The sequence below is a fragment of the Odocoileus virginianus genome, chromosome 21 (assembly GCF_023699985.2).
Source record: "Odocoileus virginianus isolate 20LAN1187 ecotype Illinois chromosome 21, Ovbor_1.2, whole genome shotgun sequence".
NCBI lineage: Eukaryota > Metazoa > Chordata > Mammalia > Artiodactyla > Cervidae > Odocoileus > Odocoileus virginianus.
The window spans coordinates 28,820,720-28,835,714 of NC_069694.1; positions in this window are offsets into that span (position 1 = coordinate 28,820,720).

A 14,995-nucleotide genomic window follows, 5' to 3' on the forward strand; every position below is an offset into this window, starting at 1 on the left:
GACAGCATATTAAAAAGCAGAGACATTACTTTGCCAACAAAGGTCCATCTAGTCAAGGCTATTGTTTTTCCAGTGGTCATGTATGGATGTGAGAGTTGGACTATAAAGAAAGCTGAGCGCTGAAGAATTGATGCTTTTGAACTGTGGTGTTGGAGAAGACTCTTGAGAGTCCCTTGGACCACAAAGAGATCCAACCAGCCCATCCTAAAGGAGATCAGTCCTGGGTGTTCATTGGAAGGACTGATGTTGAAGCTGAAACTCTACTTTGGCCACCTCATGCGAAGAGTTGACTCATTGGAAAAGATCCTGATGCTGGGAAAGATTGAAGGTGAGAGGAGAAGGGGAAAACAGAGTATGAGATGGTTGGATGGCATCACCGACTCAATGGATATGAGTTTCAGTAAACTCCGGGAGATGGTGATGGACAGGGAAGCCTGGTGTGCTGCAGTCCATGGAGTTGCAAAGAGTCAGACATGACTGAGCAACTGAACTGAACTGAACTGAGCTGAATTTCAAATAAACATTCACTGTCATTCAACAAGGCTTTTAAAAATTCAGCCTTCTTAAATTGCTAACAGTTTGGAAGTTAGTTGTCCCAGAATTTTTCAAGATGCCCAACTAATTATATTCAAGGCTTCTAACATATGACCTAAATCATTTTACATGAAGTTAGAGGTCACTGGGACTCACTTGCCTTCTTCTGTGATTTGATACTTTTATATCTCAATAGCTTTGCCCCATGCCCTCACTCTAGTTTGGAACATGTATCATCAGTGATACCCATTTCCTTCTAAAGAAATGGGAAAAAAGAATATTTCCCTGAGTCTCCTTCTGTTCTCTCATCATATAGCTGTACTTCTCTCCCTGAATATAGCCTCATTGGGCTAGCATCCTTTTTTCACCCAGCACTGACCTCGTGGTTTCTAATACACAACACAGGCACACATGCTCACACACACACACACACACACACATACACACACACACACACACACTTGGAATAAAGTCACCCCCAATACTCTAGTTATCTTGAGAGTTGTAATCTGTTATACATTACTTCATTTAATTATATTCTGTATTTGAAAACACTGGTCATGCCTACTAGTAGTTTGAAGACTGCAGTTTTAAAGACACTGGTCTAGAGAGAGAGACCAAGTGTCCAGTCTGCAGATAGGCATGAGCCAAACTAAGAAGGAAAAGCTAAAGACCAAAGTTGCTATCAGGAACTTCGTAACAGAATAAGGGTAGCAGATAGCAAACAAAGTTCAGATAACAGAGACTTGAACAAATCAAGGTGACACAGAGAAAAAAAATTCAGTAAGCAAGTACACTTAGATTTTTAAAACGTGTATATTTAAAGACTCAGGTAGAACCAGTGGAAGGACAGGTGGGGTACCTTTCAAATAAATGGGCTTTAATTTTAAACACAGTGGAACTGGTGTTGTGCCTTGTAGGCAGAGAAGGGCAGGCTTTATATTGTCTTCTGTGTTGTCAGGGAGTCACGATTCACCTGAGAAGTTTGCAGATGACCTGAGCAGATGCCTGAGGTGAAGAAGAAATCTAGAAAAGTTAGATGGGCAAATGAAGAAAAGATCAGAAGAAAGGCAGACATATAGCATCTCTATTGAGGAAGTTTTAGCAATTGAAGCATCTAGGGTTTGAAAGTATACATAAGGACCAGGGAAAGAAGTTGCTTGGTTTAAAAAAAATGCAAGGCTTATCCATTTCTATGTAGAATGTGGCATTTGAGCCAGCAATTGAAGCCTTACTGCCTAAAGAAAATATACAGAAAAGTATGCTAAAATTTCCTGTGTCTCTACCACGGGTGGAAGGGACTTAAAGGGACTTAAATAAAAAGATCACCAGCAAAAATGTGGAGGGCTATTTTTTAAATAAATGTTTTATTTTATTTGTGTATTTATTTTTTGCTACACCATGCAGTATGTGGGATCTTAGTTGCTGACCAGGGATTGAACCCATGCCCACTCCCTTCATTGGAAAGTTAAGTCTTAACCACTGGACCACCAGGGAAGTCTCTGGAGGATTATTTTTAGCTTCCATGTATCTCAGTCTTCCCAACTGTAAATTGTGGATCGCAATGAATCTCTCTTTTTAGAAGAATTTGAAGGATTAAATGAATGTACATATGTAAAGAGTTTGGAACAGGTCCTGGCATATCTTAAGTATTAAATAAGTGTTCCTGTTATAGTTAATTTTACTGTAAAATTCAAATAGTATAAAATCTTGATTCCAGAGTATCCAGTTTCTTTGAGTCTCTTAGAAGTTGCTAAGTGAATTCAGCAAGTGATGCTTCAACTTGAATGGGATGGAGAAAAGTCCATATTTTGGAAGAATCTCCTTTTGGTTTCTTCTCCAGGGTCACTCTTGGCCTCTTCCCAGCCCCTCACTCACTGTCCCCAGGGAAGATGAGTGGTGTGTTGATAAAGTTTGGAAAAACTGCTTAGAACGTTCCACTGTATACCTTCTCCTCTCTTTCACTTTTGGATGCAGCTTACCTGCAGGAAGTATTAATTCTCTACTCCCCCATGTTACAAACCTGAAAAATCAGGCCTGTGATTGCCCAGAGCTGCATTGTTACTGACTGAGGACATTTGTGCAATTTAAGGGTGAGGTACAGGCGGCCTGGTGTGGCCATAAATATAAGACAAGTCATGCTTTCCAATCAGAAATTTATTATAATAAAGCCTGTATTTTAATATCCATCTCTCTGATCTCTGTACCTTTCTCTCAATAGTTTTGAACCCAGGAGTGGAAGGGAACTGTGCTGTTCTGTGACTTCCTAAATCTTGAGAGCTAAAACTCATGCAAGGCTTGAACATGTTTAACTTCAAAGCAATTAAGCACTTTGTAAAAGGTACGCTATGACATTTAGTTATTTATTTCTTTCCTGTCTTGATCCTTTTGGATACTCGAATTTTTATTTTCCCCTTATGCTGTACAGCTGATTAAGCCATTAGCAACTTTAATGAAGTATTCCATTTTTACAAAAGGATGTTTTCCTAACATGGGCTCTATCAGTGCCCTATCCTTCATAGCCACCCAAAGTGGAAGCCAATTTCTATAGCGGTAATTAATGACAACAGTTCCATTCCTAGCACACTCAGCTCTGTGTCTCTATCCCCAACATATGGCCGCCTAATGAATCACTTGTATGTATTAGTAAAGTACACCTGTCCAGATCAGGTTATAGCTGATTCACTTCAGGGCTTTTATAAGCCCTCCGCAGATAGCATCCTTCCCAGCCCAAGCACAAGATTCTAGCCACTGTATGGTCAGAGTCCTAACCAATTAGGTCCAAAAACAGATGGACAAGTTATTAGTTTGTTTTCTTTATTGATATTTTATGTGCTTGTATGTCTTCTGATTTCTGAGTCTTTCAACCTTGGGTTACTAATTATATTCTAACATGTTTCCTATGTTCAAATACACATCAGATTTGTCTTTGACTTGTTGGAGTTGATATCACTTCATGGCTAGGAGTATGGAATTTTACGATATTAGTAAAATCTGGACTAAGGACTCTGACCTGCCTTTGTGTAATTTTTCTTAATCAGTCTTAAGCCCTGATGTCCTTATCTAGAAAATGTAGACCATAGGAGTATCTTTCTCATAGAGATATACTGTAGGGATTAAAAGGGAAAATAAGCTGATTTATATAAAGTGCTTGGCAAAAATGTGCAATCCAAATATATGAACAATAGTAAGCATCCAATAAAGTGCTATTATCTTGTGGGTTTATTCCAAGAAGAGAGTTTTTTCATTTTCGTCCAATAATCTTTATTATTTCTTCCTTTCTGTGTTGCTGTCTAACCCTCCAGGAGCCTTAAATGACAGATATCTATTTTCTTCAAGGGAATAAATTTACTCTATCAGCCTCAATTGTAATTAATTAACAGTCATGCCAACTATATGATAATGAACAATTTATCTCACATAATTCTTTCAATAAATATTTTTGAGTTCCCGGTGGTTAACTTCACTCTGGAAGACTCCTTTTCTTAAATTGTATCATTTACTTTAAAATATCTTACCATTTCAGACTGACCTTCCCCTGTTATTCTGAATTAATTATGTGTGTCTATATAAGAAAAAAAAAAACTGGTCTCATTTGATCTTTAATGAACCATAGCATGGAACACTTCAGTGCCAATTTATCCATCCAGTAATTAATATTTCCATAAGAAACATCACCCCTTTCCATCTTCCATGCTTTACTAAGAACTAGAGCTGCCAGATAAAATGCAAATGCCCAATTAAATATGAATTTCAGACAAAAATGAATATATGTCCCAGCTAATGCAGAGGGTATATATATACTTCTACAGCATTATTCATTATTTAACTGAAATTCAAATTTAACTGATGTTACTAAACTGGTATTCTTGCTAAAGATGTAAGCAGAAAGGAAATTTAAAAGCTAAGATAATGGTAGTACACTTAAGTATGATTGCTAAACTTGAAGATTGCTAGGCCGTGTCATTCTTGTGTGTGTGTGTGTGTGTGTGTGTGTATACATATATATAACTATTTATAGATAATATATTTATATATTATCTCTCTATAGATCTATAAATGGTGCATGCTCAGTCGCTTTAGTCGTGTCCGACTCTTGTGACCCCTTGGACTGTGACCCACCAGGCTCCTTTGTCCATGTGATTTCCTGGGCAAGTATATTGGAGTAGCTTGCCATTTCCTTCTCCAGGGATTTTCCTGACTCAGGGATTGCACTTACTTGTGTCTCCTGCATTAGAAGGCAGATTTCTTACCACTGAGGCACCAGGGAAGCCCCATATATCTATAAATATATCTCTATAAATATGTGGAGATATATATCTCTGTAAATATATAGAGATATGTAATACATAAATATACATTTAACTTGATCAACCAGGTATTTGCCATAACTGAAGAAAAGGCTGCCTGTGTTCCTTCACTTTGTGGTTTGAGGAAACATAGCTGAATCTACAAATTCAGGACAAGAATGTTGTTGCTTGTCATGTTAGTCAGGCCTAATTGATGTATTATCAAAGGCCCAATTCAAGCTGCTTTCTTTCCAGGGGCCCTAAGCCCCACCTTCCTTCCCTCCTTCCTGGATCCTTTCTGAGTACAATTCTTCTATTGATTTCTCAGACTTCATCTGGAGTTTCACCTGGGTAGAGCTGGCAGGATCAAATGAACATTTCAAACACAGAAATAGCTCCATATCTAGATGGGTGAGTAAAGGCCATGAGATCAGGTCTTAACCGTGACTTTTGCCTGTAATTTAGCTGTCAACTTCATTTCTGCGAGCTCAGACTCAAGGACCATGTAACACAAACCTCAAGTTTAGAAGAAATTAATTTGGCTTTGTGCCTGTTCCTGTAAATGGGAAAGTGGAACTCCCTCTCTCTTTTCCACAGTACACAGTTTTGACTTTCATTCTATAAATATCCAGTAATCTCTACTGTCTTTAAGATGCCGTTGCTTGGCTTCTAGTCCTGCCTGTACACCAGTGACAGAGCCAAGGTAACTGAGTCATGGAAACTACGTACTGGGTTGGGCAAAAGGAAAGTAAAGAGATCATCTGCTGGGTTCTGATTGTATTATCAGTTGAGAAGTTGACAGGGCCTGAGTGATCGGTCAGCCATTGCCCCTCTTTAGGCAGTTAAGAGCATGTTTCCTCTTAAAATCTTCTATTTGAAAAAAGAGGGCTAAAGACATTTTCTATTAAAGTAACTCCCCTGGAAATGTCTGCATTGTCTCCTAGAGAGGGGAGGTCAATTACTACCCAGTGGTATTAATATATTTTTATAGGAAAAAAGATTGTTATTAGCCTACCTATAAGGCATAACTTTTAATGATGAAAAAAATAAATATGAAGGATTAGATGGCTAGATCTATTTCTACAGAATGACATTCACAGTTAAAGTTACATGAGCTATAGAAGGGGAAAGTGATTAAGAATATTAATAATACACATACATGCACAAGTATATCAAGCTTGCTATTTGCATTAAGGCAATATTATTATAAAGAATAATTATAAAAAACAAAATCAAGGATCATAAAAAGCAAAGCTTAATGGATCAGATATAAATCAGATACTGTCTCATAAAAAGTAAAGGATGAATATTACAGTATACTTAAAATATGCTTCATATTGTATAAATAATTTAGTGCAAACTGAACCGTAGAATAATATATACGCTGATCCATACGAAAGACACATTAAATAACTCAAACATGCATGTAGCACTTTCCACAAATGTATGTGTGTATATTGAATAGTACATTTTACTCCAAGGTAGGGGTTGGAAAATTATATCTTATAGGTTGACTATCTGTGTTTGTAAATAAATTTTTATTAGAACAGAGATACATTCATTTGTTTCTGTGTTATCTATGGATCCTTTCACACTACACAACAGACATGAATAGTTCCAATAGAGATAATATGACCCACAAAAATTTTGGTAGAATAGAAATATATTTATCTGGTCATAAAAAACACTAAGACATGTTTATGGTATCTCCAACTATAAAAAACATTAAAAAAATCATATTTTTAAAACAATTTCATAACATGAAAATAAGTTTAGCTCTTCAGTGCTGACAGAGAAATAGAAAAGAATGCCAAGTACTGAGTGAAGAGTTTAATGTGTGTGGAGACAAGTAGGAAAAAACACAATTTCTGGTATGTCCACTCCAATTTTCTTCTTCTCTTTATAATTTTACATGTATATTTCCTCCTCTCATTTATATTATTCTGTTTCTAGCTTCTCCTTACTTATTTCTGTTCTACCTTTTCCCACATTTTCCACATATATTTAAATATGAGATTCATGTAACAGATAAGGACTTTTTTATGTAGAAGATGTATTTATCAGTATCCATATAAGCAGTGTTGAAAACTTTTCACCTCTGTTCAACTAAAAAGATAAGCTGAGTAAGATGAATTGGCCTCTTGATAGTTTTCCTTGACTTTTGTTTGATGTTATATAACAGCAAAGCAGGAAAAGTCTGTTTTGGTTCAATATACTTGTAATAAGCTTTGGCTGTGACTCTGGTAATTTTTCAGATGCTAGAGATTAAATGGCAAATAAAATAGGTTGAAATTTCTTGTACTCTTTTGTATATCTTGTACTTTCCTTGAAGTGGTTAGAATTAATTTGTACTTTGTATGTGCGAGTGTGTGCATTTGGATCTTTCTCTGGACTGTCATCTCCATGAAGACAGGATGATATTCACTCTGCTCACACTTTTATTCTCAGTGCCTATCCTATCTGAGATCCTCTATGAATATTTACCTATTTGGATGAATGACAGAGAGTCATCATATAATAACTGAAATGACAAGCTCATTTAAATCTTAGCTAAGTAATTCTAGCAGTAGTTTAAAGTTTAGATTTAAGAAGGATCATACTGGAGACTGTGAGTTAGAGCTTATCATTTTCCATGACAGAAGATTCAGAAAACTCTTTCATTAAAACATTAATTGAACATGATTTATAGGCCAGATATTGTTTTCCGTATTGGACAATTTAGACAAAATTGATTAAGACATGGTCCTAACAATTTAGAATGCCCATGAAATGTGTAATGAGTTTGGGTTAGAAAAGTCAAAGAAAAGTATTTAATGGGCATGGTGGTTGAGAAGAGCATTGAGTGAAAAGGAATCTGAGGAGAAGAAAGGGTTTTCTAGTTTGTGGGAGTAAATAAAGGCAAGGGTGGAAAGAAAGCTTGCTGTCTTAGAGACTAGCTGGCAAATGGTCTGCTGTGAGGACAGCACTCAGGAGGTAACAGCTTAAACTACCAAGAAAGGTGGCAACTTGCTTACTCTGACAAAACGCAATGTGCGTGAAGTATTACTCAGCCACGAAAAAGAGTGAAACAACGACATTTGCAGCAACATGGATGGACCTAGAAATTGCTACACTGAGTGAATTAAGTCAGACAGAGAAGGAAAAATATCATATGATATATATGGAATCTAAAAAGAAATGATACAAATTAACTTATTTACAAAACAGAAACAGACTCGCAGGGAAGGGATAATTAAGGAGTTTGAGATCGACATGTACACACTGGTATATTTTAAATGGATAACCAACAAGGTATGACTGTATAGCACAGGGAACTCTGCTCAATGTTATGTGGCAGCCTGGATGGGAGGGGAGTTTGGGGGAGAATGGAAACATGTATATGTATATGTTTATGTATATGAGGCTGAGTCCCTTTGTTGTCTATCTGAAATTATCTCAACATTGTTTACTGCCTATACTCCGATATAAAATAGAGGTTTTTTTAAAAAAGCAAGTCATCAGTTCAGTTCAGTTCAGTCGCTCAGTTGTGTCAGACTCTTTGCGACCCCATAAATCGCAGCACACCAGGCCTCCCTGTCCATCACCAACCCCCGAAGTTTACTCAAACTCATGTCCATCTAGTCGATGATGCCATCCAGCCGTCTCATCCTGTCGTCCCCTTCTCCTCCTGCCCCCAATCCCTCCCAGCATCAGGGTCTTTTCCAATGAGTCAACTCTTCACATCAGGTGGCCAAAGTATTGGAGTTTCAGCTTCAGCATCAATCCTTCCAATGAACACCCAGGACTTATCTCCTTTAGGATGGACTGGTTGGATCTTCTTGCAGTCCAAGGGACTCTCAAGAGACTTCTCCAACACTACAGTCCAAAAGCATCAATTTTTTGGTGCTCAGATTTCTTCACAGTCCAACTCTCACATCCATACATGACCACTGGAAAAACTGTAGCCTTGACTAGACAGACCTTTGTTGGCAAAGTAATGTATCTGCTTTTAAATATGCTACGTAGGTTGGTCATAACTTTCCTTCCAAGGAGTAAGTGTCTTAATTTCATGGCTGCAAGCAAGTCATAGGCAAGAACTAAAAGTTTTCCAGTGGATATAACATATGTTTGTATTTTAGAAAGATAAGTCTGTGTATCAGGAGTAGACTGCAGATAGGAAATCTGATAAGAAGCTTATGGTAATATCTTCAAATAAAGACAAAAAACACTGAACTAGTGAATTCACTATGGAGGAAGAGAGGAAGACAGTCTACTAGGACACAGAAAAGAATCAACAGATTTGCACATGGTTTGAGTATTAGGGGTGAGCTGGAGTGAGCACCACTGAGAATCCAATTGCCTGGTACTTTCCAAATATGAAAGAAGATGGAACCTATTCAGGATGAAAGATAGTAGGGCCCCTGTAATGGGTTAAAGTACAGATTAGATTAGATTAGTACAGATTACAGATTAGATACAGATAAAGTACAGATTAGATAACATTCTCTCAGAATGCACTTTAGTTTACAAATACTTGAAGATGAACTATTTTGGACTAAGTGAGAGTCAGAGTCTGTGTGTTGTATAATATTTGTCTTCATTTAACACTGAGAAGTTGCATTGCTAAGAAGAGGAATTATGACTGTGAGAAAAGGAAAACCAACTCTGTCATTTGGATTGTCAATTACACCATTAAATTAGCTGATGAAGTCTTTCAGTACCATCTTTCCTAACAGCAGTGAGTCTGTAAAACAGAAATCTAAATGAACTATAATCAATTTTTGTTTCCACACTTGTTGAACCAGGGAATCAATTAAGTGCAGTTCTTTTTACAGTAAGTTGATACACTGGTTATAATAGTATGAACTAAGATATCAAAACACTGATAGGATTCTCAATACAAATATCCATCTATTTTCTTCTTTTTTTAAGGGATAATATTTTTTATATTGGAGTATATATGATTTACAATGTTATGTTGGTTTCAGGTGTATAGCAAAGAGATTTTGTTCTATATATACATATATATTTTTCAAATTCTTTTCCCATATAAGATTACTGAGTAGAGTTCCCTGTACTATACTTTCTAAAGTTATGGGGAAAATGATGTCCTGAATAAAATGCATAGATAATTTAAATCACCATTTAAAGTGGTAATTGGAATGTCTTTCTTTAATAGAACTGGGTAGCAAATAGGCTTTAAACCTCATTCCTTCAGCCACCAAATAATCATAATAATACCAGATTGTAGAAGACAAGGGGAGGAAATAAAAGATAAGTGTTTACCTAATGGGATCCTAATATTTAGATTTTTTTAATATAAAAGAAATTTGATCTTTCTTGTGTAGGAGAACAAAGTAAGATATTTATGTAGCTCATCAATCTGTAAGTATGAAAGGCATGAACCAGAAATAAATGCTTCTCTGGCCAAGTCTGGTTCTTTGCCCCAGAATATTTGCCACCTTCCCCATGCCCTCAGGTGTGTCTTTCAGTTTTCAACTATCTGCCTGATCCTTTTAGACAGTCCAGATTTGTTGGGATCTGTTTGAACAACTCCCATGTGCTTTTGTACTTTTCCCTATCATATAATTGGGATTCTACATTGTTCTAGGAGCTATTCCTGTCAATTCACGATACGTGCTTTCAACGTCATGACAGTTTCTAGGGATGAAGTGATGAATGAGACAGATGTCACAGTCTCTGGTGGTGGTGGTTTAGTTGCTAAGTCGTGTCTAACTCTTGTGACCCCATGCACAGTAGCCTGCCAGGCTCCTCTGTCCTTGGGATTCTCCAGGCAAGAATACTGGAGTGGGTTGCCATTTCCTTCTTCAGGGGATCTTCCCAACCCAGGAATCAAACCCAGGTCTCCTGCATTGCAGGCAGATTCTTTACCAACTGAGCTATGAGGGAAGCCACAATTACAGAAAACTAACCAAACTGATCACATGGACCATGGCCTTGTCTAACGCAATGAGCCATGCTGTGTAGGGCCACCCAAGGCAGACGGGTCATATGGAGAGTTCTGACAAAATGTGGTCCACTGGAGAAGGGAATGACAAACCACTTCAGTGTTCTTGCCTTGAGAATCCCATGAACAGTAAGTATGAAAATGCAAAAAGATATGACACTGAAAGATGAACTCCGCAGGTTGATAGGTCACAGTCTTTAAAGGGATAAGAATCAAACATTAACAATAATATTGGATGGTCACTGCACCCAGTTATGTGTCCACTGTAGAGGTGGCAGAGAGGGAAGAGAGATTGTGCCTGTATTATGGGTACTGGAAAGGCGTCACAGAGTAGGAGGCATCCAGGCTGTGTTTTCAAAGACTAACGCAAATTTTCAGATTCAGCAGAAGGCAAGATGGGGAGATTGGAAGTAGATATTCCAGGTGGAAGGACAAAAAAAGACATGAAAATGTTAAAATATTTGACACTCTTCTTATAACTAGACCTCTGTATTAGTTCCTCTTCCCATGTCCCTATTCTTAAAGCTTGCTGAAGTCCCATTCTTCCTAAAGAACTGACTTCTGTCTCTGAATATCAGTCCTTCCTGATAGTGGCCTTTAGAGTTCCCTGCTGCTGCGTTTCAGTCCCAGATCCTGATCTGAACATCACTTGCCCCAAATCTGCTTTCTATCTTGGATACTGATTTGCCTGAACTGAAATACTGTTTGTATGTATTGAATACCAAGCCACACCTGCTTTGTAGATCAAGCTCTCTCCAAAGTAGAATGTTTAATTAAGGATTCAGGTGCAAGTGATTTATAAAAGAAGGCTCCCTGGAGAATCAAGTGGGGGGAGGTGCAGGGGTGGGTGGGGGAGGAGAAGAAGCCATGCAGCCGTGTGATTTCAGGTGTAGCTCAACCTGATCCCACAAGGAGCTCTGGAGTTTGAATTTCAGAGGCTGTCTTATTTGGAGGCAAAGAAGTAGGGATTTTGTACTCTTCAAGGAATCAGTCATTGTCTATGGGTAGACCTGTGTGTGTTTGTGGGGACCTAACCTACCAGTTACTTGCAAGCGAGGTAACTCCAGTAAACAAAGGTGAGCCTCTGAAAGTCATAGGTTCAGCAGTCAGAAGATGGTGAATGCTGAGGTAAGGTGGCTCAGTGGTAAAGAATCTGCCTGCCAGGCAGAAGAAGTGGGTTCAATCCTTGAGTCCGGAAGATCCCCTGAAGGAGGAAATGGCAACCCACTCCAGTATTCTTGCCTGGGAAATCCTGTGGAAGCAAAGCCTGGTGGGCTACAGTCCATGGGGTCACAGAAGAGTCAGACATGACTTAGTAACTGAACAGCAAGGGAAGTACTACAGCCTCAACTGAATCTTCCCCACGTGCTTGCCTGTGATGCCTAGTGATGCTAGGCAAGGATGCTTCGGGTATGTGAATCTCCTCGGATTTTTCCTTCCTCCTGGAATTAGCTAGGCTCTGCTGTGCCATGAAATACCTGCATTCCTGAAAAGTTCTAGACCCTCCCAAGATGACAAAACTGAAGATGTTTTTACTGCTTCAGAGACTAGTAAAATTTGAGATGAGCATAGAGCTTTTGGTTTATATCAAAATACAATTTCATGTTGAATACAGAATTTGAACTTTAATATGCACAAAATAAAGGTAAGATTGATCTTTATATTTGAAAAGCATAGGCTACTTCCTTATAGGTATCCAAAAGCAGGATAATGTATTTCCAGGGTATTTTGCATTCAGATTTATTATGCTTCAAATTCAATCTTTTCTGATTAGATGGTTTATTCTTGCTATAGTATAAAAGCAAGTATAGTACAAAGGTATACAGCTTAAATCATTTTTTGCAACTTCAGCCAGAATTTTAAGATATTTTAAAGCATTAGGCTTGTACTATATGGTAATTAGAAATAATGTATAAAATACATGCATATTTTTTTCTATTATATTTGTGTGAGGATTATACTAGTGATTTTCTCTCCTTTCTCTTTCTCTGAAATATTAAAAAAGTTCAGACTATGGAAGTTATAAAAACATACACTTGTACAGCTCTATAAGGAAGATAAATAATAACAATGTATTCATATGGCAGAAATTTGTTGAAATCAACAACTTTCAGGCCAAATTAGAAAGCTACCATTGATTCAACCCAGCATCTGGCAGCCTAAATTGATATTCAAAATTATTAGCATGGTATGGTTACTGCTGTGAACCAAATGGGTTAATTTGCGCTTTCCATGGTTTAAATATATTCTATTTTTACTCTATTTCTTGGAAAATTGGTAATTTATGTACAATAATTTTTACCTAATGAGACTATTGAATTATCCAGTTTCCTGTCATTCTGGATAAATGGGCACTGGCTATATCTTTGTTTCCATCATACCATTTGTGATGACGTCATACTCCAATTTTGAAGATAATTTTATTTATCACACCGGAATTAGCCAATGCCTGGAAAGGTTACATCTGTAAAGTAAACATACAACACTGTGGAGCCAAGTGGAGTCCAAATGATTTGTTTACATTTAACATTGATTTTCTAAAGCCTCATTTCCCTGTTTTGTTACAGATGGCAGTGGAAAAAACAATAGAATCTCTGAATGAAAAAAATCCCCAGACTACTATGCTGTAAAAACGGGTCCTTGACATTTTTCCTGTTCATCTAGGGAGATGGTGACATCTACTTTGTTACCTTTGCCTCTGGTGGTGGGAGTGCAGGTCATTCATGTCTTGATGCTTGGATGTTTCTTCAAACACAGAACAGTGGCAGATAAAAGGAAGGACATGTGGCATTGGCGTGGACAGCAACTGTCAGCGGGGGGAGTGATTACACTATTTACACATGTTGGTGACTATAGACTACTTTCCTTCATGTTCTAATTTTGATAACTTTATGCAAATAGCAAGGAATCATTAGTATTTTCCTTTTGTTCCCAACAAATGTTTGTGATACTGCTGTGAGGACAATGCTGCTTTTTTACTTACCTTGTTACATTTGAATGATACTAAAGAAAAATACTGATGATTGGTCAAACATTTTATTACTTACCTTGGTACATTGATAGTTTTACGGGCTTACCTCAGATAGTAGAGTATGAGCAAGTTTAGTCTTTCAAGAAATATCTCTGGAGTTTTATTTCATAACCTTGAAATCATTTGTGGGTTGAGTTCATCAAGTCATGTTTGACTTAAATGGCCTGTAAATTTTTTAAAAAATCTTTAATATGTTCTATTTACTGGTTGGATCTTTGTCTTTTATGCAAAGCCTATAAAAGATTTTCCCATTACTCCTAAAAAATATAAAGATTTAAATTAGGATTTCACAAAATATCAGATGCATTGTCACCTTTTAATCGACTCTAAATGCGGTACATAAGAGATGTTCTTTTAGCAGTTACTATAGGATATGAGGTTGGATATTGACTTATCAATATATTTTCTTATTAAAGCTGTATGTTTTATATATTTATATACATGATGTATTCTTATAAGTGTTTGCTGATATCAGAGAGCAAGCATTTCAATTTCTCTACCAAGTGAAATGTTGAATGAGTGAGTTCTTCTAGACCACACTTCGCTTCCCAGTTACACTGGAGTAACTTGAGTTGCAAAAGCTTCATTTTAAAGTGTTAAAATATGATGCCTAGAAGCAGGGATCACTGATGGACTTTATGAGACTTATTCAGTATCTCTTAAGAAGCACTTACCTTGGAAAGTAGTTAATAGCACAGGCTGTCATATCCAACAAATGCCTGTTCATCAGGAATTCCTCTTGGCTCCGTCTATAAAATATATCCAGAATCTGACACCTTTTATCATTTCTGCCAGCACTCTTCTTGGACACCATCACCTCTCACTTGGATTGTTGCCATAATCTGCTGATTTCCCTGTTTTTATACTGCTCCCTGTAGGTTCATTCTCAATATAGCAGCAAGAGAAATGTTGTTTCTTTGTTTAAATCCTGCACTGACAGCCCACATCACCCTGAATGAAAGCTCAAATCATTAATACGGACTTCACGGTTCTACAGACGTATTCTTTCTCCCCATCACCTCTTTGACCTCCTGTCCCGTGAACTCTGCCTCTCCCTCCTTGTACTTCTTCTTCTCCAGCCCCACTGACCTCCTCACTCTTCCTGCCTCATAGCTGTTTCCTCTACCCCAGATCTCTCCAACTACTCTCTTACTTCTATCCATTCTTTGTGCAATGCTTCAAATGTTATGTTTT